This window comes from Mytilus trossulus, chromosome 5, assembly GCF_036588685.1.
Source record: "Mytilus trossulus isolate FHL-02 chromosome 5, PNRI_Mtr1.1.1.hap1, whole genome shotgun sequence".
Classification (NCBI taxonomy): Eukaryota; Metazoa; Mollusca; class Bivalvia; order Mytilida; family Mytilidae; genus Mytilus; species Mytilus trossulus.
In genome coordinates, this window is record NC_086377.1 from 59,208,679 (window position 1) to 59,219,718 (window position 11,040).

Genomic DNA, 11,040 nt, shown 5'->3' on the forward strand with positions numbered 1-11,040 from the left:
AATATTTACTTGTAATTCTTATTGTTTAAAGGCATGTAACATTGACACATCTTCTGCGTCCAGGTTACATGCTACAACCTAATAAATGTGCATACAATTATTCAATCAATAAAATCTTGTTGAAATTTAAATTTGCTTCATTAAATGATATTAAAGAAATAAATGAGTTTTAATTATTTGTGTTTATTTTTTTCCTGATTGACCAGCAATTTTTCCTCATCATTTGTTGGTGTTCCTGTCAATGTTACATACATAACCCAGAATTATAATGTTTTAAAAGCATTGATTTCAAAACCTCTGTTATGAGCTTTAAAATGAGTTTATCTGAGTTTATAAATGACTAACATCTGAAATATTGTCATCACACAATTTCTTTGATGCTCCTATGATAACTTTATGAGTAACATGGACTACGATTTTTGTATCAGGTCTTTTTTGTGTTACATGAGAAGATTTTACTGTGTTAAAATCAACAGTTAATCTAATTTTTAATATTCAAAGTTATTATTATGATACTTATTTTAAAAAATAATGTATAAAGTAAACCCAAATTAAACTTTTTTTTCATTAAGAAATTGTGTATGTAACATTGACAGAGTCTATTATTTAGACTTTTACATGTTCAGGCCAGTGTTACATGCGTAAACAAAACTTACTGCCATATGGAGCTATTATCTTATTTTTATTTTACAAAATTAAAGCGTTTTCATGTTTTCCTGTTTAATTTGTCTTGTAACACTAGTTAGTAACATTGACAACAATATTTTGTGTCAAGATTATTTTATGTTACATGCAAAGGTATTACTTCCTTAAAGTCAGACATTTATATAACATTTTATAACCTAAATGATTAATTAGATATTACTGGGCAGCAATTATATTATTTCTCCAAAGTTGACTATTAAGCACACCACTTATATCTTCTGGTCTTCATGTATGTAACATTGACATACAACCTTTTACTTTTCTGTCAATGTTACACGCATGAACAGAACTGATAACATTTACTAACTCCTTTACTCTATAAAGAGATTATTGATAATTTAACTTGTTTTACCACCATCAAACTTCATCTTTATTTCTAAATATAAATATTCTTTATAGAAGTGTATTTTCTTCATTGACAACAAAATTGGTGTCGGTCTTGAAAATTTACATGCTTTTTTTAATAAAAAAAATCTACAGACAATATAAACCAAAGAAAGAAAAAGATGATCAGCAATAAATGTGATGAAGAAAACTCTCAGGAAGATGCTGCAAAAAGATACTGTCCCTGACAACCAGTCAGATGGTGATGTCCCTGGCAGCCAGACAGATGGTGATGTCCCTGTCAGCCTGGAAGATGGTGATGTACATATCAGTCAATCAGTTAGTTGGTGATGTTCCTGTCAGTCAGTCTGTCTGTGATGTTCTTGTAAGCAAGTCAGAGGGTAATATCCCTGTCAGCCAACAGATGGTGATGTCCTAGTCAACCTGGCAGATGGTGATGTTCATATTAGTCAGTCAGTTGGTGATGTTCCTGCCAGTCAGTCATATGGTGATGTTCCTGTCAGCCAATCAGATGGTGATGTCCCTGTCAGCCAGTCAGATGGTGATGTCCCTGTCAGCCAGTCAGATGGTGATATCCCTTTCAGCCTGTCGGATGGTGATAACCCTATCAGCCTGGCAGATTATGATGTCTGTGTAAGCCAGTCTGATAAGGTCCCTATTAGTGAGTCAGGTGGTGACGGTCCTTTCAGCCAGTCAGATAGTAGTGTTTTTCTGTGTCAGAAAACCAGATGATGGTGACTGTGCATGCAGACATACTAGTGATCTCCAATTTAACTATTCTACAGCAGTGTAGAAGATAATTATTTCAAAATCTTGTTTATTTATCCCTTTTCAATCACCAGTCAACACATGTATCATGTGTATTTACTGATGCTCATTATAGAAATCATAAGAAATTCAATTTGTAACATTTTTTTTTAAATTGTTATGCCAATAATTGACATTCCAGAATATCTTTTGCATTATAAGAGGTTCAGGCTCCTTCTGATTTCAAAATAATAATAATAAACTCATCATGGATACCAGAATTGGAATTTTGTAGGCCAGAAACGCTTTTCGTTTACAAAAGACTCTTCAGTGACGCCAATGAAACAAAAAAGTAAAAGAAGGCCAAATAAAGTTGAAAACAGGACTATGGTCTAGTGGGTGTTGGTTTTCTCTTCTGAATTGTTTTACACTGGTCATTATGGGGCTCTTTAAATTGTGGCTTCCTGTAGTTTAGGTAACAAGTTTTCAAGATGAAATGGCATTGAAAAATCGAAACAAGATATTTGAGAGTTTCTACATTATTGTAAATTTTATAATCTATGCATGGATTTTGGTTCTGTTTGAGGGTAGATTAATTGTTGTTTTGTTTTTTTCTTTTTTCAGATAGATAGTTGAAGATGTTGGAGACAGAAAACAAGAAACAAGAAACTTGTTTTGAATGTTTGAAATAAAATTATTGTTTAAACCTTAAAAAGTTATCATAAATGTAAGATTAACCAGCAGAAATAAAACGAGATATGGGGTAATATGTCTATCAGACAACAACCTCAAAGATGAAACCCAAATTGTTCTTTATAGAAGTTATGTAAACGATTGAAAATAAGATTCTCAATAAATGCAGCTGTATCAACCTCTCGTAGATTTGTCCATGTTTTGTCTTGGTTTTTCATACTATTAGTTTTAAGTGTAACTGTGTCACATGAATGAGGGATACATGTAATCATTTTGTACCCTTACTTTGTCAGTATTAGTTATAGAGTGAGAAACTTGTGGATGCTGATGGTTGCATTGTGTGGTTGTCTTCTTATCAATCTCATCCCTGTGCATAAAAAAAAACGGTTGCTTACTTACTGATATAAAAATGTTTCATGTTGTGGAAATTTTGGATGACTCCTTCATCAATTGATCTATCTTTGGTCTTAATTTTATTTTTCTGGTTATTTTGACATTTGAATATCTTTTAATTTAGCCTTCCATAGTGTACCACCATGAACAAGCATAACTTCTGGTATAGTTAAAAAATATGTCTGCTGTCTGAAATTTAGGTGAATGGTTTTGGTATTAACCACTATTTAAATAATATCATATATGAGAAATGTGGCAGTATTATTGTTTAATTTACATTCAGATGGTTGTTTGGAGGCTTTTTATATCTTTTAAGGTCAATTCTGGCATGGTTCATTATTCATATTTTTTGTGTCCACGTTACATGCAACATTTAAGTCACTATTTTATGACAAAAATGAGATAATTGCAAAAATATAAATACAATTTTTTAATGTGAGGGTAACACAATGAAAAAGAGCCTTTACATGTTCAGAAAGAAAATGATTCTTACTGTATTTTTTCTCTTAAACATTGCATGTAACATTGACAGAAAAGTAGAAGAAACTTGTTTTCACAAAATTTCTGAAAGAAATGAAAATATACATTTTAGAGTTTTGATGATAGACAATGTTTTGTGATCAATATATATGATATTGAATGTTGAATAAGTTAAGGAATCATTAATCTCAATTTGGAAAAAGTGTCCATGTTACATGCTCCAAATTCATTATTTGCTTTGGTTCCAAACTGACGCAAGTTTAAAAATGATTTTTTTGGTTACAAATAGAAGGACACCATTTGTAGCAATAATTTGGAAAAAATTTAGAAGCTTATAATGAATTTTATTTTTTTCTTACAATGTCACACTAAAGGAGCATTAGCGAATTCCTGCCCATATGTAAAAAAAATTGTTGAAGTGAATAATCTAAGTGTCCTTTTCCCATATATATCAAGTATAATGTATACTGTATCTTACATTAATTTGTAGGATCCTTTACTATAGATAATTTAGCTGATCTGTAACAATAACATCTTCATGCCTTATATATCATGTACTGTAGTACGCCGCTAGATTAAAACTGACGTGGAAAGTTAACATATAGCCACCGAAAGCTCTTTTTTTGAGAGCCCAGGTGGTCGTGTGGTCTAGCGGGACGGCTGCAGTGCAGGCGATTTGGTGTCACGATATCACAATAGCATAGGTTGGAATCCCGGTGAAGGAAGAACCAAAAATTTGCGAAAGCAAATTTACAGATCTAACATTGTTGGGTTGATGTTTAGACGAGTAGTATAATGTATATATATACATGTACATTTACAAATTTCAAAACTAACTTTATAGAAAATTAAATAAAAAGTACTGGGTCAAGGAATTTGTTAAAATGATCTTTTCAAATTGATTTTCGGAGTAAATTAAGCTTGCAGGACTACATGGGTAATTAATATTATTTCTTTTCGTCTGCATGTTATCCATGTTATCTATAATCTGTCCTTTATTCATTATGTTTCCATATTTAGTAATTATAAGGCTATCCTGGGCTACATTAAATAGATTCATAGATAAAATTAAGATAATTATGTAAATGAGGAACCAGCTTTACAACTGGGGTTCACTAAAGGTCATTAAATGACAGATTCAGCTATAAACATGTACAAAATGTACCTATTTTAACAGCTATTACACTAATAGAGTAATTTTAATTTACATGCAGTTAAAAGTTTTTTCCAAATTTTTTGTAATGCATGTACATGTACAAATGTATACAACATTGAACCTATAATACATTGTATTTGATTTTAGAAAAAATGCATAACTGCATTTTGGAACTCAAGACAAATTTATTATATATCATGATCAGGGGTGATTCCAGCCATTTTAAATTGGGTGGTTCAAACAATATGTCCCCATTCAAATGCATTGACCGTCAAAAAAAGGTGGGTTCCAACCCCTGGACCAAAAATAATAAAATCCCCCTGGATACGGCACTGATGATTATGACTGCTTCAATTTAAGTGCAGTCATCCCTGTGTTCTTATTCACATTATTCAACCCTAGTATACAGATACAAAATGTACATGTATGTAACAATTCTATCTTATAATTACTAGTCCCAATACAGAAATAATACCAATTAAGATCCCTAAATGCTAAACATACTAACAGAGATTTCATAGTTACAAATGTATCAAATGAACTTATAATGACGTAAATTTACATCCTCATAATCAAAAAGTCTGACTTAGTATAATCATGATAATCTACCACAACATGCACAATCATGACAATTTTAGTATAAATTATCAAATTTTAGCTGTGGTCAAGCAGTTGCTCTTCAGTACTGCGCCAACTGGGCCCCAGAATAGGATACTTCAGTTCAAAGGCAACTAATCTTATGGTACAATATTGGTTTTGCTCATATTTAAAGGCCCTACAGTGCACATAAATTAATTCCTTGCTATCTAACAGATACAATGTAGTTGTATCATTGGCAATCACTCTTTTCCATTGTTACAATGAACACATTTACCCTTTATCATGTTTATATTGGCATACACCTATAGTTAGTGACAAATAAATATTCTCTTGAAAAACTTGGACCTTTATGAATACAAAAACGTTGTCTCATTGGCACTCATTATACCACATCTTCCTTTCTCTATAACCTGGGATATATATGTAACAGTATATAATGTATTCATGTAAAATATTAATAAAATAACAAAATAATTTAGAATTCAAATCAAACCTGTCTGTTAATGGCACTTATGTACATGCATTTGTTATCAATTATGTGGCGTTGATTAATTATTTTAAATATTCAATGTTTAAATTAGATAAATGTGTCAATCACAAGATACATGTTTTGAGATGCATAAATATTTAATAACTAGTACATGTATATCATATTGTCATATATTCATATACAAACAATGTACATGTACAAAATGTACATGTAAATTATATTGTCATATATTTCATATACATGTATATATATATGTACATTTTTTTGTACAATAATATGTATAAGGATCTGGATGTGGGGTCCTATATATGTACAAATGTACATGTCTTTACTATTCAATTTTGAAGACCATTATTCCTAAAATACTATGTTTCAGAGTCTCCAACACAGTGAGAAAATCCAGCTCACAGACATGACAGAGGCTTGCCCCTTAGCTTATCATTGTATTATCAATTTTTGTGGATTCTATAAGACATCAAAGCAAAAAAATAACAAAATCAAGATGTCATTAATTCATAATTATTTAGACTAGGACTATCACACAGGTTCCCATAACATTTTGACGTCATAAAGCAAAATATCTGACGCCACAATGAAAAAGTGATTGTTGTATGAGTGAAAAGTTCAAGCAGCTGGGTCAGCGATAAGGTGTATTAATGGATAGGAGGCAGATTTTCATAATGGAGGTACAATGTATGTATATAAAAAATAGTGTGAAAAATACGGGAACACATCATTTTAAACAGAGCAGTTGCTAAGAAACATGCATAGTCACATACTTTTATACTATTTCCACCTCTTTCAAAAAAATATGCCCCTAACCAATATTATTTTCACATCATTTCGTTTTCCTAGATGTAGCCACAGGAGGTTGAAATCCTATCAATGAGGGTCTATAAATATGTCAACTCGACCCTCATTGATAGGATTTCAACCTCCTGTATGTGATGTAGCAGAAATAATTTTGAACCTGTTGATATGTTTAATTTTCATGTTTACCTGCTCTTTTGAGAAATTAACACTGAAAGTAAGTAATTGGAATGAATTGTATATCGTATATAATTTAAGAGAGCAAAGACTGGTTTTTCTTATATTAAAATGCTGCTTTGTTTACAAATACAAATATAATCGATCGTGGTTCAGACTTCGAAAAATGGAGGCCTTCTAAACTTGCTGACATTAAAATTCTAATGTTGATGTCAAAAGTATAGATTTCCAATCAAAATCCTACCATCTGATATGTTTTCATACAAAGCTATTATGTTACGTATTTACTTACTATTTGGCAAATTACAAACTTTCCCTACAATCCAAAATTATAATTTTAATTGGTTAAAGCTACTTCCGGTTGTTGTCAAGTCGGCCTAAAACAATCTCGGCCTAAATCACACTCCGACACTATTATAACAAACTTAGGACTTACTAAATGTACTATCATTTCTACTGAGAAAAAAAGTGAAAAAAAAAATTGAGGATAAGATTCCCTATGTTGTTTTCAGTCTTTGTTAAGGACAAAGAAAAATAATGGAAAAAATGTCCAACAAAATACAGGAATCCATGACAAATCGCCCCACTGGCAAATCGCCCCACACATAACCGCCCCTTTTTACCAACTAGCACCACTTATGAAAAGGGTGAAATCCCATTGAAACTAGGTTTAATAACTTGCCCCACTTATGAAAAGGATTAAAATCCCGCTGAAATAAAGTCTGCCAACTCGCCCCACTTATGACAAATAGATATTTGAGAATAATTGAATCGCCTTTTAAGAATTCAGAATAACTGTCGGAAATAAAAGCTGAATAGGGGAACTAAAATTAGACGTTTAGAATATAACTATGATACACAGCAACAAAAAACAACCACTGAAGTATAGGCTACTCACGGTCTTTTCACAGGCACCCGTATACAGAATGTGGTGGGGTTAAACATGTAATCGGGATCCTAACCCTACCATGGGATCATGGTGTAAGAATCCAACATATAAAGAACGAACTGTAAAAATCAGTTGAAAATTGAACATTTTCATACATTTATTTACTTTTTTTCTCTCTCTCCTTCGACGAAGAAGTTTTGCAACCAAGACTTGAAATAACGTGACCGGACACGGGTGCACTGTATTGAAATGTTATTTTCATTTTACATGTTTTAATTTATTTTCTGTAGCCTACGAATCAAGATTTTTTTTTGTAATTTGAGGAAAAAACCCTAAACATTAGTGACATTAGTGTTAAAAGCTGTCTATACCACTCGTTGACCTGTTTCTCAAGTTTAAAAAAAAACTCCAAATGTTTTATCTTACTTTTTCTCTGGACCGAATTATCAACGTATGAACCATAGTCTGTTCTTCGACATATTACTTTTTTTCGATTACATCCCTCTCCCCTCCTAAAATCTTTGTTATATTAGTATTGATTAATTAACACACGACTGTAAATACATACGTTTTTTAATAACTGTCTTATTCAACACAATCTCACAACAGAGAAAAAACAACTTGCTTTCTTTAAGAAAAGAAAATCAATACGTGGACCTAAGACCACTGACTGACAAAAGATTGTTGCTGAATTTGCGTTTACTTTTCTACATTGGCTAGAGGTATAGGGGGAGGGTTGAGATCTCACAAACATGTTTAACCCCGTCGCATTTTTGCGCCTGTCCCAAGTCAGGAGCCTCTGGCCTTTGTTAGTCTTGTATTATTTTAATTTTAGTTTCTTGTGTACAATTTGGAAATTAGTATGGCGTTCATTATCAATGAACTAGTATATATTTTTTTAGGGGCCAGCTGAAGGACGCCTCCGGGTGCGTTCTCGCTAAATTGAAGACCTGTTGATGACCTTCTGCTGTTGTTTTTTTTTTTCTATGGTCGGGTTGTTGTCTCTTTGGCACATTCCCCATTTCCATTCTCAATTTTATTGCTTTTGAAATAATGATGATGTTTAAACTACCTTTATCAAACATGTAATTGCGTATACATACTTGCAGAAGTCAGTTGAAAGTAGGGTTGGATAGTTGGGAATAGAAAAGTGTATATGCAGCTACTATTTGAATATACACTTTAAAGCTGGACTATTTTATTTATTACTTCATTACATCATTTTTTCTTAAATAACTAAATCAATAATTTCCCACCACAGAACACAGTTCAGGAAGATCGATATTCTTAAGCTTCTTATTCCTACCGAAAGTGTAACAGTCACGATTTTGTTGTGAGTCTTGTGAGTAGAAGTTTATATATATAGATTATAATTTATAAAAAATGTATTTATATCAAAAGTTCGTATTTCATATGGTTCGAATGAAACATTACAGTCGGAGCTTTTTATAATACAGAATAATACTACCGTGAAAAAAACCAAGGACAAAGTCAAAGTCGATAATATTTCATCGACTAATTTTTTTCTAAATTAAGATATGTAAGACTTGTAAATATTTTTTTCTCTATCTACATAGCCGGCTTGACTGTGATTGGAATCCAGGAATTTCGGGAAAACTATCATTCAAAATAAGATTATGGTGCGCAAATATATATATATGTGATAGTGAACCTTGAATTATCATTTAAAAGAAAAATATAGATGATCGAGATGGATATACTGGATAAATCAAATGCACTTGTATGTCTTTCATGTCCGTCAGTTATGCGGTTTGCGGCTCCATTTATTAAAGAGTTATGGTCACTGAGGAAAGCGGATCCAACAACGTTCTGATATGTTCGTCATCATATTATATACTTATTATGAATTCGTTTCCTTTTTGTGTGGTGCACGTATAATGATCCGGGCCCCCTTTTGTGGGAAACTAATGTTATTGTAGACCAATCTCTCATCGCTCCTGTTTTCTGAGATGCCGCATTTCTCATCACTTGCCAGTTGGCGTCCGTCGTCTTTAATTTTTTTCATTTTGAGCTTCATCTAAAGAACCTCGGAATGGAATGAAACCAAACATAACATGAATGTTCCTTATGAGGTGCTGACCAATTGTTGTTACTTTGTAGATGATCCATCATCCAAGATGACTGCAACGGAGTACACATGTACTCAGTTTAACAAAGGATCTTATGAGAATTACATACTAGAGAAACAACTAAATGGAAAAAATAAAACATGACATGATTGTTCTAACTGAAGTGCTGACCAAGTGTTGTAATTGTGTAGGCGATCCTTCATCCAAGATGGCCACCAGCGGGAGACTTCGTTAAACATAGGCCCCTATAGACAATACATAAATAATGTCTTCTTTTAGGTAGCAACTGAATGGAATGACATAAATAATAACAAAAATGTTCCTATTAGGATGCTGACCAAGTTTTGTTTCTTTGTAGCCAATCAATTATTCAAGATGGCCGTCAGCAGGGAACTCAGTTTAACTAAGGAACCTTTTTGAAATACATTCAAAAGTATTCTTTTAAAATCGCTGAATGGAATAAACATGGCATGACTGTTACTTTAAAGGTGCTGACCATGTGGTGTTGCTTTGTAGCAAATCCATTCACCAAGATGGCTGCAAACGGGGGACTTAGTTTAACAAAGAATCATATGAGAAATACATAAATGTCTTCTTCTCGATACCGCTTAATGGATTGAAACAAAATATGGTATGAATGATTCTTTTGATTGTGACCAAGTATTATTACTTTATAGCTGATTTGCTAGTTTCCATTCAAGTCATTTTCTACAATTTCAATGAATATAAAAAAGAAGATATGGTATGATTGCCAATGAGACAACTATCCACAAAAGACCAAAATGACACAAACAGAAACAACTATAGGTCACCGTACAGCCTTCAACAATGAGCAAAGCCCATACCGCATAGTCAGCTGTAAAAGGCCCCGATAAGACAATGTAAAACAATTCAAATTGCCTCATTTATGTAAAAAATGAACGAAAAACAAGATATGTAAGACTTGTAAATATTTTTTTCTCTATCTACATAGCCGGCTTGACTGTGATTGGAATCCAGGAATTTCGGGAAAACTATCATTCAAAATAAGATTATGGTGCGCAAATATATATATATGTGATAGTGAACCTTGAATTATCATTTAAAAGAAAAATATAGATGATCGAGATGGATATACTGGATAAATCAAATGCACTTGTATGTCTTTCATGTCCGTCAGTTATGCGGTTTGCGGCTCCATTTATTAAAGAGTTATGGTCACTGAGGAAAGCGGATCCAACAACGTTCTGATATGTTCGTCATCATATTATATACTTATTATGAATTCGTTTCCTTTTTGTGTGGTGCACGTATAATGATCCGGGCCCCCTTTTGTGGGAAACTAATGTTATTGTAGACCAATCTCTCATCGCTCCTGTTTTCTGAGATGCCGCATTTCTCATCACTTGCCAGTTGGCGTCCGTCGTCTTTAATTTTTTTCATTTTGAGCTTCATCTAAAGAACCTCGGAATGGAATGAAACCAAA

At 32.6% G+C, this 11,040-nt stretch overlaps 1 protein-coding gene across 3 annotated transcripts in view; it reads right to left on the reverse strand.

The window, feature by feature from the left end:
* The window catches only part of LOC134718988 (sodium- and chloride-dependent GABA transporter 2-like), a 62,627-nt gene extending 55,654 nt beyond the window's left edge, over nucleotides 1-6,973 (reverse strand). For all 3 annotated transcript variants that reach the window (XM_063581878.1, XM_063581879.1, XM_063581877.1), the window contains exon 1: nucleotides 6,889-6,973. The gene's annotated coding sequence lies outside the window, so the exon portion shown is untranslated. The remainder of the gene's footprint in view (nucleotides 1-6,888) is intronic.
* Nucleotides 6,974-11,040: the final 4,067 nt, after the last annotated feature.